Consider the following 16,018-nt stretch of genomic DNA (forward strand, 5'->3'; position numbering starts at 1 on the left):
TCACACTGTTGATTTGTTGGACCAGGTGTGATTTTGATTGGATGGAATGAAAACCTGCAGCCACACGGCCCTTTACTGGATCAGTTTGACACCCCTGGTCTAGGAAGTTGCAAAAGTAGGTTTTGAATACTTTTTGCATGTTTGTGTATTTTTCAATTTTGTGTAACATCGCCAACTAATGTCCAATTGACCTCAAATTTTGCACAGAGCCTGAAGTTTCCATGGAGAAATCAGTTCGAGTTTGATATTATTTGGACTAATTATTGCGAAGATATACAATACTTCCTGTTATAAGTACAACATAAAAATAAGTTGTTTCTTCCTAAAATACACATGTTTTTATCAAGATGATTAAAGGATAATTCCTGCAAAGTTTTGAGGTTATCGGACTCTTACCCTAGGAGGATTTCGAAAAATTGTTTTTTAAATTTTTTTCTCAGTTTTGTGCAAAAATACTCTGCAGAAATGTGCCGTGGTCCAAATCCCAAGATTCAGCGCCTTTCAGAGAACATGTGGATGTAAGAAATCTATATTTGTAATATACGCTGTGGAAGTTAGAGGCCATAAACTTTTTTTGGATTATAGCGCCACCTTGTGGTGTACATGTGTCACTTTTGGTGTGTTCTGTGGGGGCACCGGTCTATACCTCCCCTGAGAGTTTTGTTTCCATAACTTGTACGGTTAATGCTCCAGTATGAGTGAAATTCAAAACAGCACCACCTCCTGGATGATTGATGTCATATTTTTCTCAAAGCCTCAGACGAGCATCAGAAACTATTGTTCTACGTTTCTTGTTAATCCGACTTAAAATTGCTAAGATATGATGAATTTTGCATAACAGCGCCACCTAGTGGTTGGTTGGTGTGCAATTTTGTATAAGGCCTCAATAAGACACAGGAAACTAGACTAGCAAGTTTTGTGTCGATCCGACACAATTTGACTGAAATCTACAGGAAGTTGTTTCTTTATAACTTCAGCATTTATAAGAATATCAAAATTATTTTGATAACTTTTGGTCAGGACTATCCAAACATTATGTGTACCAAGTTCCTTCTTGATTGGAAGAAAAGTAGCTTTTGCATATATTGCGATCCTACGGAAAAAAGTATAGGCGGAAATGGGCGTGGCCTATGTCCAGAGATCCACGTACGTTCAGGGAACGCCTGAATGTAAAAACATTTTAATGTACGAGGTACGATGTGGGAGTTACAGGCAAAAACACGTTCACGTGTATAATTACACATAATTATAGCACCACCTGCTGAGGTTTGTGGAAGATAGAGAAATGAGCTGCTCGGTCATGTGGCTTTTGAAATGGCTAAACTGAAGTTGGTGCACAGTGGGGTCATGGTACATAAACCCCTGGAATGAGACTAGTCCTGGCTGGTTGAGCAGATAATAACTTGCATCACAGAGCCTCACAGAAAAGAGAGGAAGATAGAGATCTTGTGCTCTCTCACACATCACCTCGTTATGATCCTAAAGAACAGAGGAATGCTCATTTCCTCATTTTAGGCACACACACACATATTCATTAACTAACAATTTCGTGTGGTGCAAACACAGACACATCTTTTCTCTCTAGATAGCCATATAGGGACATGCACTAATTTCCTTCACTCAGCTTTTAGTGTTATAATGTGTTGCCAGGCAGATTAACGCCCATTGCCGCCTTTTTTTACCTTTAAGGCGTTACCATCGACAGAAGAGTATTTAAAGCCGCTACCCCTAGACAACAATAGACTCTTCTGATGTATGACCTGGTGTGTGTTGTATCAGAACTTGTCTCCGCTTTGCAAAGTGCTCCAATAAAGATATTGGTGTGATCTCAAGCCATCGTCTCAAGATCTCTCCTTCTATCCTCCGATCAACGGACCTGGGGAGGTAACTGCAGGTTGATCTCAACAATTTGGGGGCTCGTCCGGGAACGGAAGGAGGAGAAGGCAAATTCGACCCAAAAGGTTTCTTCACGGGGAACAGCGTGAGACACAAGCCGGCACATCAGTAAAGGTAAGCAGAACCTGTTTAATCGAAACTCTGCACATTGGGCATTCTAAAACATTGTGTCATGGCTGCCCCACAGTGAGTAAACTATTTAAATTGAGATAATGGCAAAACTGAGAATGGTAAACTGAGAATGGTCCTGGGTCGTGGTTGACCCCACCGTTATTCTGACGAGGATACGGACAAAACCTAGGAGGTTACTGGGTTAGAGGCCCGGGGAACTGAGGATACCCCGAATTCTATAAGTGGGTTAGAGGCCTGGGAAACTGAGGATAGCCCGAATTCTATAAGCAGAGTCTGGGACTCATATGTAGAGGCATCGCAATTTTGCTATAAGCCGAGTCTGGGACTCATATGTAGAGGCATCGCAATTTTGCTATAAGCCGAGTCTGGGACTCATATGTGTGTTTGCATCGCAATTTTGCTATAAGTCGAGTCTGGGACTCATATGTGTGTTTAGAGAAGTGTGGGAGGTTTGTGTGTATATGCACTTTGACATCAGAATCAGGTTCTGAGGAATACACATTTCTGTGGGACAACAGAGGGTGGTATAGTTCTGTAGCTGTTTTTATCTGAAATGGGAAAAGTGGTGCACGTTCTGGCGTAACCCCAAGAGTGAAGGCGCACAGACGTGAGTCTGTGTAGAAGCTTCCTTTACTAGAACGGCATTACCGGCATTGACCCCCGTTGACGAGAACAGAGAAGTGTTTTGGAAAATACATAAGCATTTAGGGAGAAAATGAATGATCAATCAATTCTTTAAAGGAGTAGACATTTTTAAAATGCAAATATAATTTTCATGAGTGTAGGGATTCCCAACTACAATAAAATAGGCGTATGAATGTGGTAAGAAAAATTAACTTTGTGGTAACTCATTTCAGTGTCTAAATAGCCAGTTTGGATATTAAAGGGTGCGTTGTCGTACAAACCACCCGGCTGAAAGATTATCCAAAGTTAGTGTATGTGTGATAAGATCTAACCATATTCGTATGGAAAGATCAGCATGTGTGAAATCTGTCTGAGTGAACAATAAGCCCATTGATAGTAAAAGCACATCCCAGTGAGTCAATAGAAAAATGGGAAACAAAATGGGAAAGTTAAACTTTTTACAGATCCTGCTAAATTTATGGCAGATAAATGGGTTAATGTGGTTGAGAGCTTCCATTTTGGCATTACTAGACCAAGAGGTTTTTATTTTTTTATTTTTCGTCTTTTATTAGGCACATGTTTAGGTACAAATGTAGTGAAGAGGGTAAAGTGATGAGGGAGAAAGGGACAGCGAGTAGGGAAAGATAGGAGGAAAGCAAACTCAGTTATAGAAAGACAAGAAATTAAAGAAATAAGTATGTGTAACAGAAAGAGAAGTGAATGAATGATGAGGAGCAGAGATTAGGGATAAAAGACAGGGCCTCCTCCTAATGTCTCCAAGCCATGCAGCCCCTCCATCAAGCCTATATGCATATTCCCAGAAGGACTCTGACAATGAGGGGGAGGGGAGACTGAACCTGCATCTGATGTGTCAGTTGTCACAAAACCAAAAGTCTGAGGAAAACAGACTGAAACAAGGAAAAAGCTAGCATTGCTTCTCCAGAAAAGTTCTCTCTCCAAACAGCAACTTCTTTTTTGACTACTGGCCTGAAGAAAAGGAAACGGATGTCCACGGCACCAGATCTTCAGTTGAATTGAACACTGAAGAGCTTGTGTTCAGGACATGGCAGCCAGAGGAACTAAAAGATTGCAAGGAGGTGGGAGATGGAGAGGTGTGAACGCAACATTCGACTGGCCATTTGGTTCACTATACCAGCAGAATGGGGCATAGAATCCTGGACAAAGATGGCCTCATCAAGACAACATCAGAAGGAGAGAAAGAAGGAGACAGGGACAAGATCCAGAGAAGTCCTGGTTGCGTGTTTCTGCTTGGGGTTTTTTCATGGTCCCCCCATGAACAGGCCATACAGACAGCGGAGGAAGGTCAGAGCATTTGAAAATCACAAATTAGAAATTAAAGAAATAAACATCCACACTAGATGACACCGTTAGTTGAACTTAGAATGAACAGGAACATGTTTATGTTCAACACATACATACACTTGCATATACATATAGGAATATTTATTAAGAATAAGTATTGGTGTCAATAGGGAAAATTAGGGTTTTGCAGTGAGAGTTGATCATTAGACACAGAAAGTTAAGGTTTTGATTACTATGCTCAGACAAAATCTTTTTTAGCTCACATAAGAAAAAATTCAAGTTATTGAAAGCAACACTGATTATTTCTTATAAAACAAACATGCCATTGTGGAATGTCTCAAATATACCTCCCATTTTACCTGAAGAGGCATCATAGATGTCACAGGTTTGAGTTTCTGGGGATTGATTTTAGAAAATGCAATATTGATGCATCACTGTAAATCCTGACTCATTATTCTGGGTTTTTTGCTTTCACTCTCAATGGTATTTCAATTTTTGGAATTTAATGGTATAGTTTTCTGGGAAAACCTGGTTTAAAAATCTGCCATAGGGATGGTGAAGTTTTCAGAAACTTTTCTTGTTTTTGCAAATTGAAGCATTAGATATAACAATAATAATAAGGATAATATTATTAATAATGATAATAAGTGGGTCCTGACTGCATCCATAGGAACTGGATGGGTTTTAAAAATAAATAAATAAATAAAATAAATAAATAGATTAAATTCTATTGCCACTTATGGATTATTTTATGTTTTTGTGGAGATGTCCCAAACCCTGTATAAAGAAACTTGGCCAATGACTGACTTTTTAGACTGTGACTGCTGAGGCAAACAGCCTCTACCGACTTAAAAGGACCTACCTGATCGAGCTCTGATTGTTTCTTTTTAATTTTTGCATGATAATTGTATGTCAATAGTTTTATGTCGATTAACAAACACTAACATCTGACCCTATTGTATTTTCAAAGTGTGCATGTTCTGCATGATACTCATTGTCACACTAATGTTTTATTTCAGCCTGAAGCGCTGTACCGTCTTAATTTTTGGGCCTATGATCCTACAGCTGAAGATGGAGAACCATTCTTGGATGGAAATGTTTAACAGTGGATCAAAACCATGGGATGCATTGTTTGATACATAGTGTCTAACGATGATTCTGTTTTTCTTTATAGATGGTGCTGCGAGGAATCCATCTAACTACTCTTTCTGTGTTTGCCTTTGTACTAAACTGCCAAAATAACTCGTCTGCTAAGGCGACAGAGTTATTTGTATTAATCTGTGGTTTTCTTTCTAGGCGCAACAGATGATACAGTGTCAGAGTCACAATATGCTTTAATATTGTCCATAATTCGCAGACTCTGGGAAAAACTGTGGCATTCTCACTCCTACAGGAAAACCCTTTGTTCTTTACCTTTTGTCTCCAACACTTTTACCTGTTTACAGTTAAAAGAGTTCACGCTGACTGTAAAAGCTCAGTTTTCACAGGGCAATGACTTAGCAGATGATGATACGGTATGAATAGAATTGTTTTTGTTTTAATGTTTTTCGTTGTTTTTATTTTTCTTTGTTATATTCGGAGAGTTAACAGTTAACCTCTACTAATGTTTGCAGTGTGCAGTCAAAGAAAGAGTTAGTTGATGATATTGTGTTATTTCAAAAAAATTATTTGACACTTTGTGTCAAAAGGGGGGACTGTGAGAAATAACCAAAGATTGACCTAAGACAGGCAGAGATGGTTGGAGACCCGACGGTTGTGGTAGCGTCTCTCCTGTATGCATGCAGTATTTAGTAAAGACATGATTTGAGAAACACTGAGGACTCTTTCACAATTTGGCGACGAGGATGGGATTGGACGATCCGCTGATCAGGCCTGAGTCCTGACTGAAGGTTAAACCGGTAAGGAAAAATTCCGCTCCGCCAAGGAGGACAGGATTCCGCCTGATGTCAGGAACGGGTGCTGGACAGCGGACACTCCATCCATTTTAAACGTGAGTACAGTGTTTTTAGATCATATCTCGTGTGTAATTTTGAAGACTAGTTTCATTTTCTGTGTGATTTTGAGGCTCTGAGAAGGCGTGGTAACCTAGGTGACAGTTCGAGATAATGTGGTCTGCTGTCTGATATTCTATAAATCCTATAGAGTTGAATATCGAGGTCCAATGAGTCCCTTTTGGACATTGTGACAGTCTTCATATTTTCTGTGTAATTTTATTTTGTAGACAAGTTTAAAAAAATATATATATGCACTTAAAGGTTTATCAGTGATGTCTTAAAATAGACATAAATGAGTATAATATGTTGTGAGAGGTTGGTGCAACCTAACAAATGAGAGAACTGGCGAATGCATTATTACTCCCGAACGAGGTAGCAGTAATAAAATGCAAAGGACATGACAAAGTCAACACACGAGTAAGACAAGACAATGACGCAGCTGATCAAGCCGCAAAGAAGGCGGCAGGATACGTAACACAAGCAATAGTGGTGTGTTCAGAGGCAGAAGAGCTATCTGATCTGAGTGCACTCAAAAATGGACAAGCAGCAGCGTCTCCACAGGAGAAAACCATGTGGAAAGCTAGAGGGGCCACACAAACGGATAGTTTGTGGAGAGGCCCGGAAGGGCGTCTCGTTTTGCCACCGGACGGTAGGCAGACCGCTTTAGCTGAAGCACACGGTGTGGGACATGTGGGTGTGGCTCAGATGATGAGAAATCTGTAACATTGGTGGCATCCTTATCTGAAAGGCATGGCCTGCGAAGAAGGAAGACAGTAAGACGGTAATTAAGTTTTTTATAAACCAGTACATCCCGAGACATGGGTTCCCGGAGAAAATCAGGTCAGATAACGGAACACATTTCAAGAATCAGGATTTGCAGAAGGTTGAATCAATGTTGGGTTTGAAACACAAGTTTGGTACAGTTTACCATCCCCAGTCACAAGGGAAAGTGGAAAGAATGAATCAGACTATAAAAAACAAATTGGCCAAAATCTGTGCACAGACCAAAATGAATTGGGTTGACGCCCTACCATTAGCCTTGATGTCTGTTAGGAGCTCTGTGAATCAGAGCACAGGTTTCACACCTTGTGAGTGACAAACGGGAAGGGCTCTGCCAGGGCCACAGTCTAGGCTGCCTGGTATGAAAAATGATGACCAATCACCAACCAACAGAGAGTAATTCCGTGAATTGCAAAGTCTCGTTTCAGCATTGGCCAAACAGGTGACCGATCGACTCGGCAACGCGGAGGCCCAGCCAACGCTGGAGACAGACTGGGTGGTGCTGAAGGTCATCAAGCGGAAGTGGTCCGAACCTCGCCGGACGCCAGGTGGTGGAGCGAACGTCCCACGCCGTCCGACTGAAGGGGAAAGGCGACACTTGGTACCACTGGAGCCAGTGTGCGGCAGCGGCAGAACCACAACGCTCCTTGAGTGAGGTAGTATACCTGAGCTCGTTAAAACCAACACACGAAGAAGACGACGTCGCCAGACCCACCATCTCCATGACAACGTGTCAACTGAACTTTTTCATTTTTCTATCTGTAATATTTGCTATTTCCTTTGCTTTAGGTTTGCTAAAACTAATACTCACAGGCACCACTAGGTTTTAGTGCTAAATCATGCTACTATTTGGTAATAGAGGAGTGTTATTATCGTGTGGTGCTCTAACATGTACAATTGTACCCCTGATTTTTTGGTTATGCGAAGGTCAGCATGAACAGAGTGAGGCAGTGACACCCCTTAGCCCGCTCTCTCGTAAGAAACGAGGAACACAAAAAGAGGATAAGTGCATAACCCATGTACACCCGAACTATAGCATACGGCCGAGCTATATCCATGCTTGCTATCAATGATTGTCTGCAATTGGGAACGCTTGATGTTGAGCTCTTTTGAGAGCTCAAAAGGGGGAATTGTGGAAGATAGAGAAATGAGCTGCTCAGTCATGTGGCTTTTGAAATGGCTAAACTGAAGTTGGTGCACAGTGGGGTCATGGTACATAAACCCCTGGAATGAGACTAGTCCTGGCTGGTTGAGCAGATAATAACTTGCATCACAGAGCCTCACAGAAAAGAGAGGAAGATAGAGATCTCGTGCTCTCTCACACATCACCTCGTTATGATCCTAAAGAACAGAGGAATGCTCATTTCCTCATTTTAGGCACACACACACATACTCATTAACTAACAATTTCGTGTGGTGCAAACACAGACACATCTGTTCTCTCTAGATAGCCATATAGGGACATGCACTAATTTCCTTCACTCAGCTTTTAGTGTTATAATGTGTTGCCAGGCGGATTAACGCCCATTGCCGGCTTTTTTACCTTTAAGGCGTTACCATCGACAGAAGGGTATTTAAAGCCGCTACCCCTAGACAACAATAGACTCTTCTGATGTATGACCTGGTGTGTGTTGTATCAGAACTTGTCTCCGCTTTGCAAAGTGCTCCAATAAAGATATTGGTGTGATCTCAAGCCATCGTCTCAAGATCTCTCCTTCTATCCTCCGATCAACGGACCTGGGGAGGTAACTGCAGGTTGATCTCAACAGGTTCTAGCCAACTATAGACCAATATCCAACCTTCCTTTTCTCTCTAAAATCCTCGAGAAATTAGTCGCCAATCAGCTGTGTAGCTTTTTACATAATAATTAGTTATTTGAGGACTTCCAGTGAGGATTTAGAGCGAATCATAGCACTGAGACAGCACTGGTAAAAATTCGACACTATTGACCATTGCATCCTGCTACAGAGACTGGAGCATCTAATTTGCATTAAAGGAACCACATTAAGCTGGTTTAAGTCTTATTTATCAGATAGATCTCAGTTTGTACATGTTAATGACAAATCCTCAATGCACACTGAAGTCAGTCAAGGAGTTACACAGGGTTCTGTTCTTGGACCGATTCTATTCACCTTATATATATGCTCCCCTTAGGAAATATTATAAGGAAGCACTCCATACATTTCCATTGTTATGCTGATGATACACAATTATATTTGTCGATCAAACCAGAAGAAACCGATCAACGACAAGTACTGCATATTTTCACCTGCATAATATTGCAAAAAATCAGGAACAATGTGTCTCAGAAAGATGCAGAAAAACTAGTCCATGGATTTGTTACTTCTAGGCTGGACTACTGCAAGTCCTTATTATCAGGCTGCTCCAATAAGTCTGTTAAGAGTCTCCAGCTGGTCCAACATGCTGCAGCTCGTGTACTGACTAAAACAAATCGGAGAGAACATATTTCTCCTGTGTTAGCTTCTTTGCACTGGCTACCTGTAAAATCTAGAATAGAACTTAAAATCCTTCTCCTTACCTACAAAGCTCTTATTGGTCAGGCTCCGTCGTATCTTAAAGAGCTCATAGTACCGCATTACCCGACTAGACCGCTGAGTTCTGAGAATGTAGGGCTACCTGCAGGGGTCAGTTCAAAATTTCAAAGTTCAAAATTTCACCTCCATAACTTGTACGGTGTAGATTCAAGATTCAAGATTCAAGAAGCTTTATTTATCCCGAGGGAAATTATTGTGCAACAGTTTCGATACAAAGGCGGAAAAGGATCAGAGTAACAATAAGCATAAACATAAATCAAATCAAAATAAAGCTAACGTCAGATAAATCAAGCAATGAACCAAGTGTGACAGAGTGCAACAGACGTCGTGGTTAAGCGTAGGTATATACAATATACAACAATACGCAGCGTGCAGTTTAGCAGCAGATTGAAATAAAATAAGTACAAACTAAATAAGTGAGAAGGAGCGATAAGTTATAAGTGTTAAAAATGTTAAAAATGTAGCAGCATGTCCTACAGAACTAAGTGACAGTATGGCACAGTGGAGTGTAGCAGCATTTCGTACTTAAGTCAGTTACAGTAAACCACAGTGAAATGTAGCAGCATGTCCTAAAGCACAGTAAGTATATCAGCAGATAGTTACAGTAAACCATTAATAAATAAATAAAGTGATGTAGTGGTGATATAAAGTGACAGTGTAGTATAGCAGCATTACTTACTGAAGTAAGTGACAGTACAACTGAATAAAGTAAAACTGAATAAAGTGATGCAGTGATGGTATATAGTGACAAAGTGACATTTTCAGGATACAGTGTCTCCACTGTTCCTTACCTGACTGGGGGGAGATGAATTATAAAGTTTGATGGCCGCCGGAAGAAAAGACTTCCTCCGGCGTTCAGTGTATGCTGCAGTATGAGTTTCACGATGGAAAAAATAAAAAAAAATAAAAATCCTTGTGAAAACCATAGGGTTCCCAGCACCACTGGTACTGGGAGCTGCTGCTTGCATTGCGTGGCCCCAGCCCCCTCGGGCTTGGACCGCTAAATAACTTAATGCTTGACTTATGCATGACTCATGATACCTTGTTGAGCCGCATTTTGTAATAACGGTCCATTTTGTAATAAACGTCCAAAATGTAATAACTTTTTCTAGGGATGTCCGATAATATCGGCCCACCGATATTATCGGCCGATATTGAGTTAAAAATGTAATATCGGGAAATATCGGTATCGGTTTTTTACAACCGATGTTTGTTCTGTTGGCATCAGAATTTCCGAGTGTACCTGAATGCAACACGGGCCGTAGGCTTCAGCATTTCCGAGTGTACCTGAATGCAACACGGCCGTTTACAGGCGCGTGCTTGATGACGTATAACAACAACAGCACGCTAGACTCATAGGTTGCTAACCGTGGCTAACAAGCTTCAGCTCACCCGGTGAATGAGATGTCTGTGGTTTGGAAGTATTTCAAAGTATCACCCACTAACAGTAAATTTGCGCTTTGCAATGACTGCAAGGCGTCCGTTATGAGAGGAGGAAGCAAGGCGTCTTCATTTAATACAACAAATTTGATTACCCACCTGAAGAAGAATCATGCGGAGTTATACGCAACATTTGTGCAGCGAAGTGACGAGAAGAGGCCGACACCGAGAAAAACCACACAGTTGTCTCTCAAAGAGTCAACTGAGAAAATACATAAATACGACAAGGACCACCCCAGACGGAAAGCCATCGATCTGAAAATCATGGAGTGTATCGCAGTGGATAACCAGCCTTTTTCTATCGTTCAAGACGCCGGCTTCACCAAACTTGTGGAGTTCCTCGAGCCACGTTATGCCATGCCCAGTCGCAAATATTTCACAGACCAGTGCTTACCCGAATTGTACAGCATTGTGTACAGTCACGTCGAGAAACTAATTTCTGGTGCTGTATCAATTAGCTTCACTACAGATATCTGGTCTTCAAGCGTTAACCAGGTTAGCATGTTGAGCTTGACTGCACAATGGCTAGATGAGGAGTTCGTGTTGAAAAAGGCTGTTCTTCATTCTCAAGAGTGCCGTGGGTCTCACACAGCAGACCGAATTGCATCGACTTTTGAAGGTATGTTCGAGAAATGGAATATCCCCAAGGCGAAAGTACACGTAGTAGTCAGAGACAATGCGCGTAACATGGCTAAAGCTGCGGTGGAGTTTGGTGTGTCAAGTCTGCCCTGCATGGCGCACACCTTGCAGCTTGCAGTGAACGGAGGTGCCCTGTCTCACCGCAATATTTCAGATGCTCTGGCCGTGGGGAGGCGACTGGTAGGCCACTTCAAGCACTCACCACTAGCTTGCAGTAAACTTGAGGACATACAAAAGGAACTCAAAATGCCTGTTAAAAAGCTCCAACAAGATGTGCCCACCAGGTGGAATTCCACCTATTATATGATGCAGAGCCTGGTGGAGCAGAAGAGGTCTTTAAGTGCATTTGCTGATGATTATGAACTCCCTGCAACCCAGAAACTGACAGCAACTCAATGGGGAATTCTGGAGAAGATGATCCCCTTACTGCAACCTTTTGAGCAGCTAACCAAGGACATCAGCTCTGCAGAGGCAACTGCTGCAAATGTTATCCCTGCTGTGGTGTCACTGACACGGCTGCTTACCAAGGAGGATGAATCTGACAAAGGTGTGAAAACAGCCAAACGTGCTCTACTTGAAGCTGTCAGTGATCGCTTTAATTGTGTGCAATCTGAACCTCTTTATGCCATTGCAACCATGGTTGATGCCCGTTACAAAGATCGTTTCTTTGACATGGATAAGAAGGAGGGAGCACGCAATATGCTTCTTAAAGTGGTGAATGAAAGGACCCGTGGCAGCAATAGAGAGGCTGCTGGTGGCAGTGCAGATGACCCAGGCCAGGAGGACCAGGAATGCCCACCTAAGAGGGCCCGAACTGGAGGGTTGAACCTGCGGGACATGTACCAAGAAATCCTTGCAGAAAATGAAGTTGCTCAAGCACCTACAGGCGAGACGGCACAGGTGAGTAGTTAATAAACTTTATAATCAAACTTATTTAATCTGTTGAGTACTTCACATGAAAATGTACATACAATGAATAAAATAAACATTTGGTTGTCAGTGCTTCAAAGAAAAGTAAATACAAATTCTATTAAAGAAAAGGAAGAATTCTTTTATATAATTATTGCTTTCCTTTATTTTTTACGCATTCTTTAGGTGCATGCATACCTGGGAGAAGCCATCCTCCAGAAAGGATGCCCTTTGGAGTACTGGAGGCTCAACCAGGCCCGCTTCCCTGCTGTTGCTCGTGTTGCACGCAAGTACCTGACTGCACCCTGCACCAGTGTCGACAGCGAACGGCTGTTCGGCACTGTTGCCCATGTCATTGATGAGAAGAGAAATCGCATACATTGTGACAATGCCGAGATGCTTGTTTTCATACAGAAAAATCTACCTCTCACACATGAGGACATGCGGAAAAAGAAATAGGCCAGTCATATGGACCGGTCAGCATCGGTCTTCTTGGAGCTTCATTTGTTGCACTTTAAATGTTAAATGTTAAAGTTTAAACATTCTTGTGCCCTTCTTGTTATTTGCACTATTTTGATACTCATAGGAAAGAGCAGGGCAGATTGAGCCCAGTTTATAATTTATTGATTGTATTATTTGCCAAGTTATGGCCTGTTACTCAGTCTGAAAAAAGAGGACTGTTTGTTTACTACTCTGGACTGAAGCTATGCATCTTCCTTGTGTTGTTATTGTCTGTAGCGTTGTTTGAGGCAAAATATTATCTCTAAAAACAAAAACAAATAAATGAATGGCACTTTTTTCAAGAACTTATTTTGTACAGACTGTGTTTACATTTGAAAAGCCGTGTTGCATCTATGTATGCATCCAGTGGGGCATCACAATAAAATTAGGCATAATGTGTTAATTCCATATTAGGTGATATGTGATTTTGTTATCTTAACAATTTTGGTGTAAAAAGACTGCATATATCGGTATCGGGTGATATCGGTATCGGGTGATATCGGTATCGGAAATTAAGAGTTGGACAATATCGGATATCGGATATCGGCAGAAAAGCCAATATCGAGCATCCCTAACTTTTTCATTTCATTTTGTAATAAAGCCGCATTTTGTAATAAACTGCCACATTTTGTAATAAACTGCCCCAACGCATTTTGTAATAAATTTTGTCGCATTATTGTAATAAGTTATTACATTTTGAGAAGATTATTACTTAATGCACTTGCAACTTTTTTATTCTCTAGGAAATGTAATAACATGGTGCATTATGTAATAATACCTATTATTGTTGTTTGTTAAACAATGAATTTATACAAGAGTGACTTTTTGTTGTTTTTTATGCAATTTCCCTTAGAGCTACAGTATGTCGCCCAATAAATCTATGTATGACAGAACACAATTTGAATTATATAGGCCAATAACTTGTGGCCAAATTCAAAGCTCTACATGGTCTGTCACTCAGCCAGGGAGGGGAGTGCGGGCTGTAATCTGATTGGCTGCTGCATCACTTCTACAAAGATCATGCACTGCTTGCATGCTTAATTGAGACAGCCAACAGAGTTCAACATGATGCCAGGTATGAAAAAACTGTGTCAAATAGTATCTGTGTAATTGAATATATGGAAGTAAAAAGACATTTTGCAATTGATCTAAAGTTATGTAGATGTTTTGCCCTTGATAAGAAATGATATGACTGAATATAAACCTGCATTGTCCAAGTTATGCTCACTGCATTAAAAACAGTTTGTAAAGTAAAACTGAAATCTATGCCTCTAAGTACATATTAAAAGTTAATAACTTTTAATGACCAACAGGTAATAACTAGTGTTGTTTTTGGCGGCCTGTTTTACTAAAAGTCTGAGCATTTTAGTCTAGTTTTAGTCGACTAAAAGTCTGAGCATTTTTGTCTAGTTTTAGTCGACTAAAAGTCTGAGCATTTTAGTCTAGTTTTAGTCAAAGAAAATTGTATATTAGTCTCTTTTTAGTAATGCAATTATATTGCCAATATAATAAAAGTACCTAGTAGTATTGACAAAACCAACATTTTCTTTTAGCCAAACCCATGCAGATATCTTTAGTTTACATGCATGTACAGATCTAGAATAAGTAATCCAATTTATGTTGATGCCAAATTCAGTTCAGTGTGATTTGCTCTGTGAAATACAAAACTAGTGAAACTATTTGGCCTACAAGGGGAAGTTAAGTGCACTTATAGAGTGAGTTAGGTAGGAACCACACACACACACACACACACACACACACACACACACACACACACACACACACACACACACTCTCTCAGCTCCAGTGGCTAACGTCTAAAGCCAGCGTTAAAACCCGACACATTAACCGTAGCCTCATGTCGCATGAGCTTTCTAAAACAAAAAGTAAAGTTACGTTATGACTTGACTTACCTAAGTTGTCGCTAACCCTAACGCTAACGTTAACCCACAGCAGCGGCATCTTCAGAATCTAAATAATGCGCGTGTTGGGATTGAGGAAGTGATGTCGCCCAGACGCGAGACTGGGAGAGAAACTTCAAAATAATAATAATAACCTGACCAAACGAGACGAAACAACGTTATTTCGTCTAGTTTTCGTCAACGAAAATGAAGAGACATTTTGTCTTGTCTTTATTTGTCAACGAAATTGCATTATATATTTCGACTTAGTCATCGTCACATGCCCAGCATTTTCCTTTCGTCTCGTCTAGTTTTCGTCACGTAATAAAGGTTCGTTGACGAAGATATTTCGTCATCATTTTCGTTGACAACGCAACACTAGTAATAACACATTTGAAGGAAAACTGTGCATGTGCAAAAAAATACACCCACACCCACACACACACACAATAGTACACTGCTCAAAAAATAAAGTGATCATTTAAACAACACATCCCAGATCACAATGAATGTCATAATATGCAAATTAGATTGGTAAATTTACTCCCATCACAAACTTAGGGTTGTGGTTAAGGTTTATCTCATCTACAGCATAATTGTATCTCTTACCAGTTTCAAGTTACAGCCTTTTGGAAAATTAATATTAATATTTCATAAATTTTTGGAATATCTTTGGCAGCCAAAGGGTTAACACAGTCAAAAATAGTAAGCATCGAAATAGCTATTAAAAGGCTAAAAATGTTATAACAGGTGTGAAAACAATAAATTTGTTAAAACCTTGTTTTTCAGTATTCCTACAAAAGCAGCGTCCTCTTTAATGATAGCATCCTTTATTGAGACAAATCTAGGGCTATAACATAAGATCAACATTCATAAAGCAATTTGAATTACTGTGATGCCGCAGGTGGTGGTGGTGGGTTATCAAAATTGTAATAATTTAAATACCTTCTTAAATATTAATTCAAGATAAAATATTTTAATGAAATTCCACAAATAAAATAAAAGTGCAAAAAAAAAGGCACAAAGTTTTGGGAGTTAAACATTTTCCCTCTTTTGTCACCCTTGTAGGTCTGCTAATTATAACCCTGACCTGCACCCTGCTGGGGCTCATTGTAGGCCATGGACAAAAGCAAGCAATGACCGAGGAAATGTACAATGTCATAGTTCGCAAGTTGAGAGGAGAGTTTCATGTTCCAGTTTCTGAACGCACAAGAATTCAACAAAATGCCTTGGTGCGTCTCTGGAGAAATCAAGGGGTCAATTCTCTCAGTGAGGATGGGCAGACACTGCTGTGTGCCGGCAAGCCAGTCATGCTACAGTCTAA

The sequence above is a fragment of the Echiichthys vipera genome, assembly GCF_963691815.1.
Source record: "Echiichthys vipera genome assembly, chromosome: 10".
Lineage (NCBI taxonomy): Eukaryota > Metazoa > Chordata > Actinopteri > Perciformes > Trachinidae > Echiichthys > Echiichthys vipera.